Source organism: Lissotriton helveticus, chromosome 6 (assembly GCF_964261635.1).
Source record: "Lissotriton helveticus chromosome 6, aLisHel1.1, whole genome shotgun sequence".
Lineage (NCBI taxonomy): Eukaryota > Metazoa > Chordata > Amphibia > Caudata > Salamandridae > Lissotriton > Lissotriton helveticus.
Window position 1 is genome coordinate 930,810,427 of NC_136067.1, and position 15,938 is coordinate 930,826,364.

Consider the following 15,938-nt stretch of genomic DNA (forward strand, 5'->3'; position numbering starts at 1 on the left):
TATTGTAGCACCTGGTTGAAGTGGGCTATATTTTTTGACGCAAAACCCTTTTAGTAAATAATGTCTTGCATCAGAAACCTTGGATGGTTGAATGGAAATGCCCATGCACCACCCATGGAATGCTCCCTCAGCTCTAAGTATTGCAAAGCTGCTGCACTACTTCAAGTGATTTTCCAGTGGAAAGTAAGGGGCTTATTTACAAGGCCATTGCGCCGGCAGTGTGTCATTCTTTGTTGACGCACCGGTGACACAGAGTGCTTGCCATATTTACAAGGCCACGTAGGCTGCCCTGCGTGGCGATTCATGGCCTTGTAAATATGGCCACCTTTACGCATTACTCTGCGTGAAAGGAGCATTCCATGGGTGTTGGTGTGAGTGTTTTCAAGCAACATCCATGGAACCTGACACAATTCCCAGATTTACAAGGTTTTGTAAACCTGGGAATGCGTCAGATTCCAAATTATGTACAACACTCCCTCACATTCGCCGACACCACTTTTTGCCCTAGTCCATCAATTTTGATGTGTCCTTTATACACTTTCGCCACTCACTTGTTCCTCCCACACTGTTATATAGATTTTCCTGCATCGTCCACACACTCTACTCCCTCATTTCATTGGGACTCAGTCTCCACATAGTATATGTGGTCGCCCTTATGGTCATCGTCCCACACTTGCTCACCAGTCCTTTCTCACCACGCCCACGTCACTAAGCGCTCGAGCGTACCTTTTGATGATAATTCTTCTCTCATTTTACTTTTTCCTTTCCTCCCATCTTCTTAGGCAATAGAGGCTAACAATTATTAGGCTTCATTCCGTTGTCCTGATGATGATCCCCATGATTTCTTAGCGGGATCGAAACGCCGTCGACCTATATGTGCACCCTATATAGATTATATAATATGTACTATGTATGTGTAAAGGTGACCTTTAGATTTTCTGTTTCACTGCAATGCACGGAAACCCTCATCCTTGCCTAATAGCCCTCTTTTCTTTCTTCTGTAAACAGTAATTACCTGTAAGTGGTTGGGTACAGGCTTGTGCCCCACTATGGTGAATTGTTGAAGGAATCCTTTGTTTTATCTTTTTGATCCAGTAAAAATTGCGGCCTCTGTCCGGCTGGACATGTCAAAACTAATATAGATCAATTTTGTCTATATTCATTTCTCTGTACATAAAGTGTGCATGGGACCAATGTTGTTTGAAATGATTATGTTCCCCGAGGTCCTCTGCTGACTGATTGGGGCTCCCTTGTTGTTAAAAAACAGATTCCAAAGGGAGGCACAATGAGGAGAAAACCTTTTATTTCTCCTCATTTTTTCTTTTTCTATGTGTGTTGCAGCACACATAGAAAGAGGAAAACACCTCTTGTGATTGCTTTTGAGCAGGCCGATGTCCCTTCCTGCTCAAAAGCAATCACTCCTACAAAGAAGACACCCTTGCACCATGATGCAAGGGGGCCTGCATTAGTACATGGCAGTCCCTTGCGCGCCTGCGCAGGGGAAAAGGATATGAATGCACTGTATCTTGCAGTTACAGTGAATTCCTGCCCTTTTCTTTTGACACACTGCAGCGCAGCAGGAAGGCTGGCTGCCCTGCTGTGCGTGAAAATATTGTAAATGAGCCCCTTAATTAATAGAAAAAGATTTGGTGTTGATTTGACTCACTTTTATGATGCAAACATGGCGCTAAATTTAGTAAATATACTCCCGCTTTAGTGTATCCCATGTTTTTGTTGCTTGTATAAATAAATACAAATGGTATAAATACAGATAAAGCATGGAAAATTACCAGACAGAACCATCGAATTTACCCACGAGCCAATATGGGCCACTTCTTCCAGTGCAAGCATCGATGAAAATCTAAATGAAGCGATGCACACTTTTATTGCTCATTTCCAATTCATTTTAACTAACCCTTTTCTAACTTTTAGTCAATAAAACACCTAAATAAATTCTAGCTGTTGCTTTTCTGTATCAGTTTCCTTTTCCCTCCTGGAGAGACTCAGGCCGAGGATTTGCGATAGTTTATTCTTCACAAAGGACCCTTCGCAGGAAGGACGTCAATGGATTTAATTTAATGAAGAGACTTGCAGCAACAATGATAGATAGTGGGGATTTAACAGCGGTAGAACAGAGAGGCGAGCTATTTTTCTTCCTGTTTTAATTTACATGTCAACACTTTGTGAAAGCTGAAGGCCTGATTTCAAGACAAAAAGGCCTACAGAAGAATGTCTCCTACAGGAACATGAACAGTTGTAAGACTTGCGAAAAAGGCAAAATATATTTCTTTGCCAAGATTCACCAGTTCTCGATTTTGCAATCAATCCCTTCTCTCGTCATATAACACAGGCAGCGACAACATATGAGTTATAGAAAAAGTCTCTGTAAATCCACTTCAGATAATCAGAAATGTATGAAGTCACAATGCTCTAAAACGCAAAACACGCTTAAATATCCAATCAGTATCATGTATGTTTGTATTGCTGTTTATTATACAGCCATATAAGCAGGGCTACCGGAAGACAACATTATGCGGCAAGGTTTACTAAATGATGGTTAGAAAAGGCAAATTATGCGTCATAATACAGCACATTTTGTAATAGTGCTACCTTATTATTTTTTTATTTTGACGAAAGTTACCGCTATCTAGGGAACTGTTCACCTTATTAGTACTAGTCAGAAACCCAAATACAGCAATAAGAAACAGAAAGGTGACCTGCCAACCATTGGGAAGTGCCTTTCACTATGCAGTAATGTGTTGCTGTGGTTTTAGTACATTTTGATCCATTTGCGTAAGAAGCATTTCTTTTTGTTAAAATCTGCAGATTTATTAGCAACCGTTTCGGGTCTTCATCAGGACATAAGGAAGGGACAACCTGAAATTGAATAAGGGGTATCTGTTTTAGTACTTGGTGTGTGTACAGTATAAAAAGTGAGCGAAAACCCAGCCGGGCCTGCTCACCTTATATTTAGAAGGATTTGAGGCGTCTTCTCGTAGCTGCGGCACTGTAACCAGGATTTCTACACCGGATGGTGAGGAAATCCCCATTGAATAACAAGGTACGTGTAACTAGGAATCCGGTGAGTTCATGTTGGGCCCTAAAATCCATGGTACTGAATATCCATATTAACCAACAGATACCACGCATACAGAGGTGAGGGTGGACACCCCGCCGATAGAGGCTACGAGAAGACGCCTCGAATCCTTCTAAATATTCTAAATATAAGGTGAGCAGGCCCGGCTGGGCTTTCACTCACTTTTTATACTGTACACAGACCAAGTACTAAAACAGACACCCCTTGTTCAATTTCAGGTTGTCCCTTCCTTATGTCCTGATGAAGACCCGAAACGGTTGCTAATAAATCTGCACCTTACTACAGGGTCGAAACGTCAACGTTACTCCACCAATTGGTACATACCGTTTCTCAACAGACAAATAGGAATAATTATACTGTTGTAGAGTATTGATGTAAAAATTTGGATCGATGTTTCCTTTGTATTTATATGAAACCGTGTCACTAAACAGTCACTTTAATCACTGATCACCTTCACTCACCTCAGCACTTTTCACTGCTATTACATTTTCAGTTGTTTGTGGACAACAGATTTTTTATACTCGAAGTAAGACTTGCAAGGTGACGAAATAATAGCAACCTTGTTACAACTATAATTTGTGGTGTGTGTTCTTCATATGAAAATGTTTCCATGATTAACAATGTGAAATACACAAAGAGTACTAAGTATAATTTAACTGAACTAAGAAATTGCTTTGAATTCTGACAGAACCATTGTTTGCATATAACGTATTACCCAGGTTCTGAGGGTCACTGGGTCACCCCATTAAAATGAATGGAGATGTGAGGTCCTGCATTGGGATGCAGGGAGTTGTGTTGGCTCCAATCAGGCGGCCGATCAGGAGCTGTGAAATGCTACGATGGGAGGTCCTGCATTGAGGTGCATCAATCAATCAATCAATCATAGCATTTATAAAGCACACTACATACCCGTGAGGGTCTCAAGGCTCTAGGGGGGGGAGGGAAGTTGCTACTGTTCGAAGAGCCAGATGTTGAGAAGTCTCCTGAAGGTTAGGAGGTCTTCGGCCTGCCGCAGGCGGGTGGGGAGGGTGTGCCATGTCTTGCCAGCAAGGTGGGAGAATGATCTTCTGCTGGCGGTCACTCTTTGGATGTGGGGGGCGGTGGCAAGGGCGTGGTCTGCGGAGCGGAGCTGGCGGGTGGGGGTGTAGATGTTCAGTCAGCTGTTGAGGTACGCTGGTCCAGTGTCGTGGAGTGCCTTGTGTGCATGGGTGAGGAGTTTGAAGGTTATCCTCTTGTTGATGGGGAGCCAGTGCAGGTCTCTCACGTGAGGTGTGATGTGGCTGCAGCAAGGGATGGTGAGGATCAGGCGTGCGGAGGCGTTCTGGATGCATTGGAGCTGTTTCAGGAGTTTGGCCGGGGCTCCTGCGTAGAGTGCATTTCCGTTGTCCAGTGTACTGCTGACGAGGACCTGGGGCACCGTCCTTTTTGTTTCGGTGGGGATCCACTTGAAGATCCTGCGTAGCATGCGGAAGGTGTTGAAGCAGGAGGAGGAGACGGCTTTGACCTGCTTCATCATAGAGAGGGTGGAGTCGAGGATTCCCCCTAGGTTGCGTGCGTGGTCCATGGGTGTAGGGGTTGCTCCTAGTGCAGTCGGCCACCAGGAGTTGTAACAGGCCGAGGGCGTGGATCCGAGGATGAGGACCTCCGTCTTGTCCGAGTTCAGATTCAGTCTCCTATTACCCATCAAGTCGGCAACGGCCTTCATTTGGTCGTGGAGGTTGGTTTTAGCGGTGTGGGGGTCCTTGGTGAGGGATAGGATCAACTGGGTGTCGTCGGCGTAGGAGATGATGTTGAGGTTGTGCCGTTGTGCGACATGGGCGAGTGGTGCCAAGTAGACATTTAACAATGTTGGGCTGAGGGATGAGCCTTGGGGTACGCCGCAGATGATCTCGATAGCTTTGGAGCGGAAGGGGGGATGCGGATGCTCTGAGTTCTGCCAGAGAGGAAGGAGGTGATCCAGTCCAGGACCTTCTCTTGGATTCCGGCGTCATGGAGGCGTGTTCCTAGTGTGCGGTGGCATACCGTGTCAAAGGCGGCTGACAGGTCTAGGAGGATGAGGGCTGTCGTTTTTCCGTTGTCAAGCAGGGTCCTGATGTCGTTGGTGGCGGCAATGAGGGCAGTTTCGGTGCTGTGGTTGCTGCCGAACCCGGACTCCTGTTCTCCTCGAGGAAGCTGGTCAGTTGTTTGTTGACGGCCTTTTCGATGACCTTCACCAGGAACGGGAGCAGGGAGATGAGTCGGAAGTTCTTGCTTGGAGGTCTGGAGGTTTTTGGTGAACCAGCTGGCTCTCTTGCTGGAGTGAGTGTTGGAGCGCTTCTTGAGCGCGGCGAGGGTGTTGGCACAGTTGTTGATCCACTGTCTGAGGCTACGGCTGCGGTGTCGGGATCGGTCGGGTCTGCAGGTGGGTTCTGGGCGAGGGTGGTGGTTAGCTGGTCCTCTGTGACTTTGTTCCAGCGACGCCGAGGCATTTGCTGGGTGTAGTGGTGTGTGGTGGGTTCCAGGAAGGTGAAGTGGATGCAGCGGTGGTCGGTCCAGAGGAGTTTGGTGGTGCGGTTGAGGAAGACGTAGGAGCTTGCTGAGAAGATGGGGTCAAGCGTGTGGCCGGCGGAGTGGGTGGGTGTTGTGATGGGTTGTCTGAGTCCGAGGTTGGGGAGGTTGTCGATCAGGGTGGAAGAGTTGGAGTTGTTGTTGTTCTCGAGGTGGAAGTTCAGGTCCCCGAGGAGGATCTCGTCTGTGGAGGCAAGGGCGTGAGTGCTGATGAAGTTGGCGATGGAGTCGTAGAACTGTAGTCGCGGTCTGGGTGTCTGTAAATGAGGGTGCCTCTGAGGGTGGTGTTGGGGTCGGTGTGGATCTGGAAGTGCAGGTGCTCGGCAGTGTTGAGGGTGTTGTCGGTATCTGTCAAGATTTTGAGAGTGTTTCTGTGGACTATGGCAATTCCTCCTCCTACTCCATTGGTGCGGTCCTTGCTGGTGATCTTGTAGCCTTCCGGGATGGCTATGGCGATGTCGGGGGCGAGGTGGAGTTCAGCCAGGTCTGGGGCGTTGGTGTCGAGTTCCACAGCATGTTTGCGGGTGAAGCGGGTGTTGAGCAGGATGCATCTGAGGAAATTGGGTTCTTCCGTGGGTGGGTTGGCAGGTCAGATGCTGGTGAAGCTGCAGTCCCGGCAGGAGAAGGGACCATGGGTGCGTTTCGGGGAGGCCAGGCAGCAGGTGCGTGATTGTCCGGCGTTGAGTGCGTGGAGGGCGCTGGAGTCGTAGCAGAGGCGGGAGTCGTGGCGTTTGCGAGGGCCAGGGGTCCTGGCGCTAGGCGTGGTCCGGGTGCTGGGTGTGGTCCAGGCGCGGACTGGCGCAGACGGGCTTGACTTAGGCACGCTCGCTGCGCGAGTCTGCTGCGTGGCCTCCATATGAGGAGATGTGGAAAGGAGGAGCAGCTGGGAGGTGGGAGCGGGGCTTCATATGGGAAGCAGGGGGGCGGGGCCACAGGGGATGCAGTGGCGGGAAACACGAAGGGGGAAGCGGGCAGGGGTCAGAGAAGGCAAAAATGGGGGCACAAGGGGGGAAGGACAACAGTGCTGGTGGCAATCAGGAACACGGGCAAGACAACAGAATAACACGGTATTAACGAAGGGGGGAGCGGGCGGGGGTCACAGAAGGCAAAAATGGGGGCACAAGGGGAATGGAAACAGTGCTGGTGACAGTCAAGAACATGGGAGAGACAACAGAATAACGCAGTATTAACAGCAGAGCAGAATGCAGGCAATAGAAAAGCGGGACAAAAACCAAATGCAAGCGGCAGCAGCAGTGGGCTCAGGGCACACAGGGGGGCTCTCTCTACCACCGCTGCAAGGCCTCCATATGAGGGGATGTGGGAGGGAGGAGCACCTGGGAGGCGGGAGAGTGGTGGCGAATGGGAAGCAGGGGGGCGGGGCAGCAGGGGATGCAGCGGCAGGAAACATGAAGGGGGGAGCGGGCGGGGGTCACAGAAGACAAACACGGGGGCACAAGGGGGAAGGACAACAGTGCTGGTGACAATCAGGAACACGGGCAAGACAACAGAATAACACAGTATTAACGAAGGGGGGAGCGGGCGGGGGTCACACAAGGCAAAAATGGGGGCACAAGGGGGAAGGGCAACAGTGCTGGTGACAGTCCAGAACACGGGCAAGACAACAGAATAACGCAGTATTAACAGCAGAGCAGATTGCAGGCAATAGAAAAGGGGGACACAAACCAAATGCAAGCGGCAGCAGCAGCGGGCTCAGGGCACACAGTGGGGCTGTGTGGTGGTGAGGGGAGCGACCTGCCTGGTGACAGGGTCAAACTGCGTTGCGCTGCTTTGGTTCTGAGGAAACAGACAGTTGGGCCAGGAGGACTACACTCTGATGCCAGCCAAGGGTCACCTCTAGGGGATCAGAACTTCCTCCAGCGGAGGGTAGAAGCATAGCACCAGCAGGTCCAGCTGGGTCTGGGCAATTCCGCATATGCCGGACAGGTCTCTGAAGCTTACCAAGGCCCTATAGGTCAGAACAGGAGGACAGTCAGCTAGAGTGACTCTGGTGGTTCTGGGTCAAGGAGACAGTCTAGTCTTCCTTCCTCATGTAGCTGGGAAGCAGGGGCAGTCCTTCTTGGAAGCAGGGCTGCAGACCTGTCCTTCCAGCAGCAAGGCAGTCCTACCAGCAGCAGGAGAAGCAGAGTAGACCTTCTTCTAAGTCTTTTTCAGGTCCAGGAGTGATCTGATGAGTCGTTCAAGAGTCCAATATTTATATCTGGTGCCAGCTTTGAAGTGGGTGAAATTCCTAGTTCTGAAACGTTCTTCCTTCCTCTCCCTAGCCCCAAGATGTATGGGTTGACAACATTCTGGTGTAAAGTCCTTTGTGAGTACAGTAGGCAGCTCCTAATAAAGTGGAAGTGTGGTAGGAGACAACTCTGCCCCCACTCATCTAGTCAAGACGGCCCTTCCTGCCAACAACCAGTCCCACTTTGTGGAACTGTCTGGGAGCAAGAACAAAGGCCAACTAACGATGACACATAGTCATGTGACCCAGGACCCAGGCAGCAGGAACCAAATGGTCAGGACAAGAAAATGGCAATTTTCTAAAAGTGTTATTTTCAAAATTGGGACTCAAAATTCTAATTCATTTGAATGTAAACATAATTTTCCTATCTGCTCACAAACGTATCACTTATTAAGTGTATAGGGTAACCCAATGTTATCCTAAGGGAGAGATAGGCCTTGCAACAGTAAAATAATACTTTAGGAGTTTTTCTCTTCCAGGACATCTAAAACTTAATTTCATATGTCCTGCTTTTTAAGTACAATGCACCCAGCCTCAGGAATCTTTAGGACCTACCTCAGCTGTGTCTTATATGTGTTAAAATGGAACGTTTAGTCATTTAAAAAGGCTTATTTTCCCTGGTCAAAACGGCAGTTGAAAACTTTACTACAGGCTTCAAGACAGACCTGATAAATGTCTTTAAAGGCAACTGTAGTGGGTGGCACAATGAGTGCTGCAGGCCACTAGTGCCATTAAATATACGGGTCCTGGGTAAATGTAATAGAACTTTAAAAGGTTCTTCTAAATTAATCTACCAATCAAATGTAAGTCTAATTGTACTGTGTTTTAGGGAGAGAGAACACAAGCACATTAGCACTGGATGGCAGTGGAGTTCTACAGTAAAATAAAAGGAATTCAGCAAAACAGAAGGGATGAAGGTAAACAGTTTGGGGGACTACCCCTCAAGTGTGTTAAATCTAACCGGTCATTTTATATCATAACGAAAAACTCATCCAGTTCACAAGTTGGTGAATACATTAAGTTATTGCATAGAAAGGCAATGCAGCAAGATAATTAATATCATGTAAGAGGAGAAATTGAATCATCTAAACACAGTATAAGTAGCCATCACTCTGAAAGGCATAATTTTGCTTTGGTAGAAATATTAGAAAGACGGTGATGAAATCTGATAGATACTGACTACCAGATTGAAATAAATGGAACCTTAGCAATATTATCCATATATTAAAAGTGCAAGTCCTTTGAGAGGCTAAATTCTGATCTGCCCGGGAACTCCTGTTACCACACAGATCGTAATTCTGAGATTCATCACAAACATTGCAATTTACCCCTGAAAAAGGTTAACAGGATAAACCAGCAGTGATATGTTTAAGAAAAATGTGGATAAATGCTCATGCATGTAGAATTTGATGTGGAATGTTAGACTTCCCAGGTAATTCCCCATTTTCTGAGAAATACTTAGAATTGGAGGCATTTATTGCACAATGTAAGTACCTCACCCCATGGTCACTGTGTTTTCTCAATGTGGTACATACCCTACCCTTGTAGGGCATGTGTAACCAGATCCATAAATATATATACACCTGAAGAAAACAAAGAAATTATCTAAGTATTGAAAAGAGTTTATGGTAGGCTTTATAGAGAGGACCCAAAAATATTCAATGGGAGGGAGTAAAGATCTAATAGATAAAACCCACACCACGGTGTGTATTAAAAAAAACCACAATCTCTGAAGACTTAGGGCCATATTTATGATCCAGTTTGCATTGCTCTTGCACCAAGCAACATGGTGCAAGAGCTACGCAAACCGTAAGTTATATTTTTGAAGCCACTCAAAGCCACTTTAGGTGGCTTTGAGTGGCTCTAAAAATATGGAGTAGCGCAATGCAGCGCACATCGCTGTGTTGCATTACTCTGCCCTGGGTAGGCATTCTATGGGTGTTGCAACGGTGTTCTCATGCAATTCCCATGGATTTTGATGCATTCCCAGGTTTACAAGACCTGGGAAACCTGGGAATGCACCAAAAAGATAAACCTCCCCAGGGGAGGAGTGACGAGACAAAATATATGTATTTGCCTTCTTTCTTTCTGCTTTCTATGTGGCTGCATTTTGAAGCACAAATAGAAAGAGAAAAACGCCTGTCAGGATTGTTTTGTGCGGGAAGGTGTCCATTCCTGTACAAAAACAATCCTGCCTACAACACAGCACCCTTGCTCCATGGGGCAAGAGTATCTGCGTTGGTGCCTGCATTGGCGCTAGGTTGCCTAAACGGCACAAGGGAAAAGGACAGGCATGCACACTATTGGATTAATACAGTGCATTCTTGCTCTTCCCCTGTGACGCAGAGCAGCACAGCAAGGTGACTTGCTGCGCTAAGCTTAGCCACCACAAACCTCATAAACATGGCTCACTGTATGGTTCCATAAGATATGATGGAGAACTGCTATCTTGATAACCCAAATATGCAGTATTATGATTACGCAAAAATCTGTCCACTGATGCCCCCCAAAAAAATCTGGTCATTCTTATTCGAAAACCTAATTGGGATTCATTAGAGTGTGCAAATTATTGGTGAATTCCAGATGGTAATATTAATGGTAACACATTAGCCAAATGTAAGGCTAACAGAAAAGAAAAGATCAGTTATAACCAAATGTGCTTCAGACGTGAAAGAAATGTTATCACAAAATGGCAAATAGAGATAATCATCTTTAACAGTCTGACAGGTAAAACTAAAAGGCTTAGCATTATTGAGTAATTTACCTACCAGCCGATTCCACATTGTCTTGCCTGAAAGAGACATTCAGAGCAAGTAAAGAATGTGGTAGGCTTCTTAGGAACTTAGGGGCATATTGACAACTGCCAGCGATAATCATCGCTGGCCGTGCTTAGCGATAATTATATTATCGCAGGCTATCTCTGGCATTTATCGCCCTGGTAGCGCGTTATTAACAACGCATTACTCCAGGGCGATAAAAATTCCAGAGATAGCGAGGTCATCGCCCTTTTGCAGGGAACATCACTGGTTTTCCAGCAATGTTCCCTGCAAAAGGGCGATAACCTTGCTGATACGACCCACAGGGTCGTATCAGCATAATCCACCCCCTCTGTTAGGGATGGCTAAGTCAGGATTTTAGCAGACGTTAGATTTTGGCAAAAACTGCTGTTTTCGCCAAAATCTAATGTGTGCTAAGATCATGTGGGCTGCCTTGTAAATATTGCGATGTAAACATCAGTGATATTTACAAGGTAGTCCATCTGGGGTACGCACATCGACGCCCACTTTGCACCTCATTAGAGATGCAAAGGGAGGCGTTGGGGAAAAAGGGTGCTAACATGCGATTTTGCATGTTAGCACCCTCTTGTAAATGGGGCGCTGGTATTATCGACGCTTTTTTAGCTTTGTAAGCCAAGAAAATGGAGATAAAGCCCTTGTAAATATGCCCCTTAGGCTTTTAAGTAATACTTAGCTTTTACCAGTCATTCATCACTAAGGTGGTTGCAATTCTAGTCAGAGCAGAGTTTGGAGCAGAGGTACTAGAACACAGGAAGGATGAAACAGAGAGGACTAAAGAGAAATGTAAAATAAATCATAAGATCACTATAGCGAGTGGTTTGGCTGGGCAAAATGCTGGTGTAGGTGCGTCAGATTCAGGATCCTGTGACCATAAAAGAATCCTGAGCCATTCCCACAGGGAAATGCTGCTTTCGTACCTGCTTTCAGGGCAGAAGTATGACTGCACCATATCAGATTTTTCTAGGCTGCATCGGTGGGAGGTAAGCAGCAGTGATGTTAATTATGTCTTTTTTCTTTAATTCAAAAAAGTGTTGTAGCATTTTTTTCTTTTGTTCTACCTTTAAAATAAATATACAAAACTAAATTACATCAATACTTAACATAAAAAAGTGTACTAAGTATGTCCAAGTTTAATATACTTTTTAAGTTTTCCCTATAATTTACCATGAATATAAGTTACATTTGTAATAACTTTCATATATTAAATAAAAGAAAAAATATTTTGGTAAACTTTAATTTAAGCAATGCACGTGTAAGTACACACGGCCGGTACAGTGAAACTGCGAATGGCTCATTAAATCAGTTATGGTTCCTTTGATCGCTCCATCTGTTACTTGGATAACTGTGGTAATTCTAGAGCTAATACATGCCGACGAGCGCTGACCTCCCGGGATGGGTGCATTTATCAGACCAAGACCAATCCGGACTCACCCGGCCGCTTTGGTGACTCTAGATAACCTCGGGCCGATCGCACGTCCCCGTGACGGCGATGATACATTCGGATGTCTGCCCTATCAACTTTCGATGGTACTTTCTGTGCCTACCATGGTGACCATGGGTAACGGGGAATCAGGGCTTGATTCCGTAGAGGGAGCCTGAGAAATGGCTACCACATCCAAGGAAGGCAGCAGGCGCGCAAATTACCCACTCCCGACTCGGGGAGGTAGTGACAAAAATAACAATACAGGACTCTTTCGAGGCCCTATAATTGGAATGAGTACACTTTAAATCCTTAAGACCATTTCTCGAAATTGTATTCTTGCTCCCAGAGTAGGCACCCTGAACCAACTCCCCAGATCTGCTTGCCAACCTTAAGGGATGTGGATGGTACCCATTTTGCGGACAGGGAGGTGGAGGACGCCATTCAAGCCATCGTGCTGCAGAAAGCTCCTGTATAACAAAACGAAGACCAATGCTGAGAGTTTCAGTTTACCAACAAATTATTTACCAAAGTAGCTGTTTTGAATGAAACAAAAACAACCTGCTTACAATATAGCAACATGCGAGATTTATTCTTATTTATAGAATTTTTTACCTTTTGTAACACTATTTTTAGTGCATGGAAATACAAAGAATTTTATATACAATATATACATCCACGAACATAAATCACAATAAAACATTTACAAATTTTATCCACACTTGGCCATTCAGTCATACAAAACACATTCACGCAATATAACCTAAATGTAAAAGACCAAAAACAATAAGTCCACGCATCGGTAGTAAATCAATGGAAACGATCCTTTCGTGATTTTCAATTCTAAAGTCTGTACAAATCACAGTTTTAACAGAGTGTCCACATCTCTTGTAGCAAGTTAAAGGGCCGTTATAAAACGCCAGTTATAAGCCAGACACGGGACTGGGTCGGTCGACGCGTTTCGAACCCCTGTGTAGTGGTGGGGTTCTCCTCAGGACCGGAAGGGTTCTGAAAAATAACAAAGACTTGCTTAGCAGTCAGACTTGCTCAGACTTTAGAATTGAAAATCACGAAAGGATCGTTTCCATTGATTTACTACCGATACGTGGACCTATTGTTTTTGTTCTTTTACATTTAGGTTATATTGCGTGAATGTGTTTTGTATGACTGAATGGCCAAGTGTGGATGAAATTTGTAAATGTTTTATTGTGATTTATGTTCGTGGATGTATATATTGTATATAAAAATCTTTGTATTTCCATGCACTAAAAATAGTGTTACAAAAGGTAAAAAATTCTATAAATAAGAATAAATCTCGCATGTTGCTATATTGTAAGCAGGTTGTTTTTGTTTCATTCAAAACAGCTACTTTGGTAAATAATTTGTTGGTAAACTGAAACTCTCAGCATTGGTCTTCGTTTTGTTATATAGATTTGGTTGGACTCAGCCTTGCTGAGTTAGGAGTCAAGGCCCTTCTGTGTTTTTTGGCAGAAAGCTCCTGGGCCCGACGGTATTCCCGGTGATCTCCTTCGCTCCGACCCCCGCAAATGGGCAAAGATTATTTCTACCCTTCTTAACTCCATCAATAATGGGGGTCCCATCCCTGAGTCCTGGAAGGGGGTAGAGGTCGTCCCGATATTCAAAAAAGGAGATAGGGGCGAGCCTGCAAACTATCGCCCAATCAGCCTTATTGACTCCACACAGAAGGTTATTGGGAAGGTGATCCTCATGAGAATCTTGCTATGGGCTGACGAGAACAGGATTCTCTCGGACTACCAAGCGTTTTTTAGATCTGGAACAGGAACGATCGAGCAGGCCTTCAGGCTCCTGCTCATTATTGGAAAACGGTTCTTGTGGGGAAGGGAAGCCTCTACTTGGCATTTATAGATCTCAAGACGGCCTTCGACTTGGTGCCCCGGGCTCGCCTCTGGGGAGTTCTATCTGGAATGGGTATCCCAGGTTACATCTTGTCATTGCTGGTGCAGCTCCACAATGGTAATTTTGCCCAAGTGAGGTGGGGCACCCAGGGGCAAAAGACTAGAAGAATCCCGGTGGACAGGGGCATCCGCCAGGGATGCATTCTTGCCCCCACTCTGTTTTCACTTTATGTGAACGGAGTGGTGGAGCACTTAATGAAGATCCAGTCTGACGCACCATCCCTGGCGGGCGAGCATATTCCAACCCTCCTGTTCGCCGACTATACTCTTCTTCTTTCTCAATCCCCAGCTGGGCTCCAGAACCTCCTTGATAGCTTTCAGACCTTTTGCGCATCAAGGGGGCTAGTGATAAATACTAGCAAGACTAAATATCTGGTACTGAACCCGCCAAGAAAACTGGAAAGACCCCCCGTCTTAAACTCTGAGCCCCTCGAGAGGGTCATGGAATTCGACTACCTTGGCATCCGACTTTCGGATTCCATGAAGTGGAATTCCCACATGCAGAAGATGTCATTGGGCCATAGGAGGGTTACAGGGCCCTGTTAAAGGAACAGAGCTCTGCCTCTATTAGACCCATTGGTCCAGTAATTGATATATACAGGGCCAGGGGGGTAAGCGCGGCCCTTTATGGAGCAGAACTTTGGGGCTTTAGTAATACGGAGCATTTGGCCAAATCTGAAAATAGATTCCTAAGGGAATTAATGGCACTCCCACAGAGCACGCCCTTGGTGCCTCTGTTGCTGGATCTTGGATGCCATGCTATTAGTGACCTGGCAAAACTTCGCCCACTTCTATTGTGGGCGCGGATATGGTGGGTCCCAGAATTGGCCAAATACGCAGAAGGCTTGGCAGAGGTGATGTCTACTATGGGCTGGCAAAAATCAAATGGCTCCAAGATGTCAAGTCCCTACTGTTTGACCTGGGCCTTCGCGAGTCCTGGGAGAATAGATCAGCTCCACCAAAAGCAGTAATAAAGAACCTCTATTGGAATTGGGTTTCAAGCAAGCGTAACTGTGACCCTAAGTTGGGAAGTGTAATGAACAGGTTCCTAACAATTAAGGACGTTATGTTTACCGAGCCATATCTAGATATTATCCATTAACCTCTAGACAGGGCACTGTATTTTAAATTTAGGATCAGTACCTTACCTATAAGGGAATTTACTGTACGCTGGAAAACCCAATTCCAAACGTCTTCTGCTTGTCCCTGTTGCACTGTAGGAATAGAGTCTATGGCGCATTTCTTGTTTGCTTGCCCGGCCTACAGAGTTCCAAGGGGTTACTGGCTTAAACCATTGTGCAAAGCATTGGGTACCAGAGATTACATTGTAGAATTGCGTATCCTCTCATCGAATTCTAGCCTTTTGTGTTCCACTGACCTGGCCAAATATTTAAGTTGGGCTTGGTCGATTAGAGCAAAAAGGCTGAAAGAAAATGTTTAATCCTTGTCTTAAAGTTTTTTAATGTATAACAGTTGTTTTATCTTTTAACAAGCAGAATACATTTAATGTGTAAACCTGTGCTTCTAAAAAAAAGGGAAACTGTAATTATAGTCTACTACCCTTTGGGAAATACTAATGTACCCTAATGTGTAAACTTGTGTTTTAGAGGAAATTGTGATAGCTTGTTGAAATCCAGTTGAGTTTAAGGGTTCCAAGCTGTGTTTTTATTGTTGTTTTAATGTTGGTGCTTTTAAGATATGTTTTATATATCGAAATAAAGCCGTATTTACTTACTTACTTACCTTTAACGAGGATCCAGTGGAGGGCAAGTCTGGTGCCAGCAGCCGCGGTAATTCCAGCTCCAATGGCGTATATTAAAGTTGCTGCAGTTAAAAAGCTCGTAGTTGGATCTTGGGATCGAGCTGGAGGTCCGCCGCGAGGCGAGCTACC

At 45.7% G+C, this 15,938-nt stretch overlaps 1 pseudogene; it reads left to right on the forward strand.

The window, feature by feature from the left end:
- Positions 1-15,722: 15,722 nt before the first annotated feature.
- Positions 15,723-15,938, forward strand: part of LOC144765522 (18S ribosomal RNA) — a 1,351-nt pseudogene continuing 1,135 nt past the window's right edge.